At 47.9% G+C, this 5,311-nt stretch overlaps 1 protein-coding gene across 1 annotated transcript in view; it reads left to right on the plus strand.

The window, feature by feature from the left end:
* Ackr3 (atypical chemokine receptor 3) overlaps positions 1–5,311 on the plus strand; it is a 12,009-nt gene that overhangs the window by 828 nt on the left and 5,870 nt on the right. The window lies entirely within an intron of this gene.

Here is a 5,311-nt window from a genome sequence, read left to right on the forward strand (position 1 = left end):
AAAAAAAAGCAGACACTAAAAAAGTCTACCATTTTATAATTTAAATCTATTCTCCAAGTGAACTTGTGAGTGTTACTGACTTTTGTTAGGGTGCATAAAGGTTCACTGGGTGGCTGGGAGTGAGGAAGGCTCTGAGGTCAGGGGATCCGTAGTTAGCCAAGACTCCTGGCTGCTAGCTGCTAGGAAAATGAGGCACTGTGAAAGGCAGATTGGCTGTCTCTCCCCCTTTCTCTCTCCCTCTCTCTGTCTCTCCATTCATTTGCTCACAAACAAGATTAATTAATTGTTTCGAGGTGAAGTGGGAGCAAGCATCTTTTTAAAGGTGTCTTGGGTCAGTGGCATCCCTGAGACCCCAGTCTGTGCTGTTACCAGTATGGAAACTTTGTTTTTCTTTGAAGGAGCAGATGCTGGCTTTGTGGGTCTTTATTTAGTTCAGGAGAATGTGGAGCTCAAATGGATAGGACCAGAAAGGAGGGATGGGGGTGGTTCTGGTTTTTGTGTCTGGCTCGCTGCAGATTGTAAATGGATAAAGTCCCCCTCTGTCTCCCATCTGAGTAGGAGCTTGCCCCAGATGGAATAAAAACTCTGTTTCGACCAGGAGCTGTGCACAAGCTCCAGCCTGGAAACATTTTGCTCTCATTTTCCCCAGTCTGAGCAGCGAACATTGTGTGCTGCTCTCTGCTGAGCTCAGCCGCAACCTCCAGGAGGCAGCAGGGGCTGGAAGGAGCTGTCTGCAAGCAGAGGTGTAAAAGCTGGGGAAGACCACTGCTTGCTAGCTGCCTCTTGAGCTCCTCCAGTTTGTTTATAAAGGAGCATGCACAGTGCAATCATATATATATATATATATATATATATATATATGTATATATAATATATATTATCAAATATATATAATATATACATATATGTATATATGTATAAAAAGTTCCAGAAAGTTACACAGCAGCCTGCTTGTGCTTAACTGAGTCAGGGCTTTGGAGGTGAGTTTATCCAGTATTAATAGTGAGGCCTTAGGGAGCTAAGAAGGTATTATGATTTCTAATCAGACCCAGAGCCAGCCAAGGGTAGGCTTTCTAGATGGGATAAAAAAAGAAAAAAAAAAAAAAAGAAGAAGAAGAAGAAAGAAAGACCACGAAACACCCTAGTTAGTCAGAACAGTGGCTTTTTTGTGTGAGGATTTGAGGCAGAGTGTTCTAATTTTCAAATCTACACAGGGAAGTTGGGTGCAGTTACACAGAGCTGAGTCTGAAGGGCTACTCCTTTATTAACTTTTAGAGTCACTGAGGGGGGGCAGAAAGGGCCTCAGCAGCTTCAGAAGTTTTTTTTTTTCTGAGATTTTTTGTAGCAAGCAGAATGGAATTTGGGCCCCAAAGGCATTTGTCCTTTTCAGCTAAGCAACCAGGGATTCTTGAGGACTGGTCCGGGTATTAAAATGTTTCTTGTTGCCTGTTAGGTTGAGTGCAGGCCTGTGATCCCAGGCCTCCAGAGGCTGAGGCAGGAAGATCGCTGTGAGCTTGAGGCCAGCGTGGGTTATGTTGCCTACACACGATGTCAGAATAAATAAACAATAAACAAACAGAAAGCCTCGTAATTGAGATCTATGTGCTCAGCTGAAATGGACAGACGGGTAGTAATGACTGTTTTCAGACTCCCCAGGCATTGGGACACCTATCTTCTGTCACAACGGAAGCAAACAGCCTCAGGAAAGAAGCAGATGGGACCAGGTGTCAGGCAAGGACATTTTCTGCAGGGATTAGCTAGCTGATGCCTTCCTTGTTAAAGATCTACTCACTTAGAATTGTCTGAAGAGAGATGGTTAGCCTGCCCTCCCCTTAAACTTCACTTAAAAAAAAAAATACGATTTCTTATAAACACATCCCAGAGACTGTAGAATTTTATGGTGACAATTTTTTTTCAGAGAACAAGGAGGTTGGGAGTGGACAGTGTTTTTGTTCTCCAGCCCACAGCTGGGAGATATGGAGACAGTGTCAGGTGGCCTTGAGCCACTCCAGGTGGAGCCCTGGGCAGCATGGGAAAGCTGCATTTGAAGGCTGTGTCTGCTAAATAGCTGGCATCTTCTAGGTTTTTTTTTTCTGTTGTCTCTGCTAGCCTGAAGGTTGGTATATAAGAAAAGCCTAAGCTTTCGTAACATGGCTTGGGAACCCTGGACCTCCTATTGTCTTGCCCAGGTCCTAAACTGGTGGGAATGCAGACTCTGGCTATATCCTGCCAGCTGGCAGCCTTTGTATGGTACAGGGACATCTAGATCTCTCCACTAGATGCAGCTCTGCTCCCTTGGGCTGCTGAGCACAATGGCTCTGATCCGGTTTCTGGATGGGGCATTCATTATGTCTGTGAGCGCTCCTATGGTAGGAGTCTGTCTCATGTGTTGGTGGGAAGTTCAGCCAAGAACCCTGGGGATAGGTGGCCTGTATCAGAATCAGGGTGTGGATTTTTCTCTCCATATTTATTTATTTTTTGAGTTCCAGAATAATTCAAAGCAGTGCCTCACTTACATGAAGTGAGGTCACTCGGGGCCACAATGAATGTGTGGTCAGGATAGCATTTCTCATTGGCTCAGTCCTGGGGGATGGACAAGAGTCCCTTTCTGCACTCAAGACTTTAGTATTTGGCCACAGAGAGCTGCTTGGGTGAATGTCACGCAAGTTAGGTGTGGGTTTCAAGTAGGTGTAAGTAGGGGAGTTGATTCAATGGACAGCATTGGAGCCATCATCTCCCTGATGGACAGTGGCCTCAAGGGTCTGGAAAGGTGGTCAGTGAAATGCTCTCTGTAGACTGTCCCAGCCAAATGAAAACACTGTGCCAGTAACACAGGACCCGAGTGGAAGCTGTTGAGCCTGGCTCCTACTGGCCGGAGCATGGATAAGCTATGGCCCGTTAGATGCTTCTGTGTGCATCCCTTGTGTCCTATCAGTTACCCTGATCTGTTTTCAGACGTGTAGATAAGGAAGACAGCCTGGATGAATACTACCTCCAGACCCGAGTCCACAGAGACTTTCTCCAGGAAGTTCTATGTGGGTCATAGGCCACACTTTGCAGAAAACCTGTAAAAACAAAACAAAACAAAACAAAAAAAAACAACGTAGAGGCCCAGGAAGCCTTTTGGTTCCTATGAGGTTCTGAGTCCCTGGGGCTGGGACTACATTGTCTTACCTGGCTTCTGTCTGGGCAAGCAAGCCTGTTAACAGGGCATCTGGGCCAGGCCTTCTCAACTGCGTGGTGCTTCTGTCTTTAAACCTTCTCTGTCCCAAAGCCATGCATGGTATTTCTTCAAACCTGCCCTGGCATAGATAGGCTAAGGCCAAATCTCCTTGCCCATAGGTCAAGGCCTACCTCTGCTCTCTTCTTTCCTTCATGGAGAGTAACTTGCCCCTTAGCAATGCTCTGTGACGTCCCTGGCTTGCCTACCTTATCCTAAAGGCTCCCCACCTTATTACTGAAGGGTGTGCCCATGCCTGGGAGGGCAACAAGCCTTTGTGCCCCCTGGATAGCCTTGTTTAGATGGTGGGTGTTTGGGGGAGGTGGTCATGGCTTGACAGCTTCCCATGCCCCAGAGCAGTGCCTTCGAGAGGAGTTCAACTGACATCAGCTGGAAAAGGGTTGCAGCCCAGTCTCTCTCTGGATAACCAGTGCACCTCAGGCTGCTGGTCTCCCTGGAGCGTGACTGACTGACCGCTTTTTCAGGTCACTTTGCTCTGCTGGTTGAACAAAGGTGAATGAGACCCAGTGGGGAAGAAGTGCAGAGGGTAGTGGGGGGGGGGGCTTCGTGATGCCTTGGGATATGAAGCTTGCGGATGGGATGGGAGGGGTGAGGCAGAGCCAGGGTGAGAAGAGTCTGCTCGCGTCTGATGAGCTATGGGGCGTACATGTTGAGGCAATTTGGTGAACCTTAGCCAGACACCTGAACACACTTGGCAGTCCCTCGGAGAATCTATCTGGGGATAAGGACATATGGATCGCAGCCCAAACCACCACCCCATGGAGACTCTAAATTTGGATGCTTCTAATTCTGGTGCTGTCCCAGCATGCTAGGGAGCTTAGGCGAGCCAGTTGAAAACAGCTGGATACCGCAGGCTGCTCTGAGGCAGCTGGGTGTTATCCAGGACATTTCATGGAGAGTGGTGAACCTTACTTAGAAGCGAGAGGCATATCTTTGAGGAACGTCTTCCTCTTCACCATTGGCACTGGGAGGCGTGGCTGAGCCACTTACTAGGCTGTGGACCCAAGGCAGAGCTGGACAGATGGGAGTGCCGTCAGTGTGCAGATAATTGACAAACAAGAGCGCAGGAGCTAGGAGGCAGCCTCTGGAGGAGGCTCTCGGTTTTAGTGAAGTCTGCGGTCCAGAAAAGCAGAGTGGGAACCTTTGATGTTCAGTGGCTCATTCCCACCCCTGTTAAAATCTACATAATTTTGATGTGAGCTTTCCAATGATTTGGGCGTTTCTAGAGGAAGATGAGGCAGCCTCAGTGATTGCCTTCTATTTACTTTCCCTGCCCAAAGTCTTTACCCTCATTGTGGGTCTTTGTGTCTTTCTGTGCATGTATTTGCATATAAAATACTCATAATTCTGCCTTTTCTCCCACATCAATGGGATTGTGCTGCGGTCACCGCACATCTGGCTCTTTGCCTTTTGCTCAGCAGCGCACATTCATTTACTCCCCTTGTTCTTAGACCTCCCTCTCCATCCCCGCTCCCTCTCTGGTCACAGCTGTGTTGTATTCCACATGTTAGATGCGCTTGCTAGTCTGCTGTTGTTGGCTAGTCACACTGCCAGCAGTTTTCGCTGGTAAACAAATGTCACTGTAGTAGATACCTAGAATGCATGGTTGAGACCGCATGGGTATCTCAAGAACTTGTAAAGCTGTAGAATAAGGCTCTGCTACTCCCTACCTGTGTGCCGTTCTTATCCAGGTGTGGTTCACAGAAGCATCTGAAGTGGGTCTCATCCAGGCCTTCTCAGGGCTGGACTTTTGAGTGCTCAAAAAATGAGGCCAAGTGCAGAGGTCACCCCATAAATCACTCTTTACCTCTGGCTTAAAGACAACAGGGAAGGAACCAGCCTTGACTGCAGCCTTGGGTGACTGGGCAGGATGGGGAAACCTCTTTCCTGGTCCCCTTGGTTGTCAGTCCTCCTTGTTGCCAGCCTAAACAGACCTATCATGATGGCCAAGAGACATTAACTTTGGACTCATGGAGCAGGTTTGTATGAAATATAACTAGTTCCTTGTGAACTTCCTGGGAATCCCCTGTCTGCTGGAGGGAGACCAGGTCCCCATGCAGGGTTCTCTGG

This window comes from Mastomys coucha, unplaced genomic scaffold (assembly GCF_008632895.1).
Source record: "Mastomys coucha isolate ucsf_1 unplaced genomic scaffold, UCSF_Mcou_1 pScaffold14, whole genome shotgun sequence".
NCBI classification, from domain to species: Eukaryota; Metazoa; Chordata; class Mammalia; order Rodentia; family Muridae; genus Mastomys; species Mastomys coucha.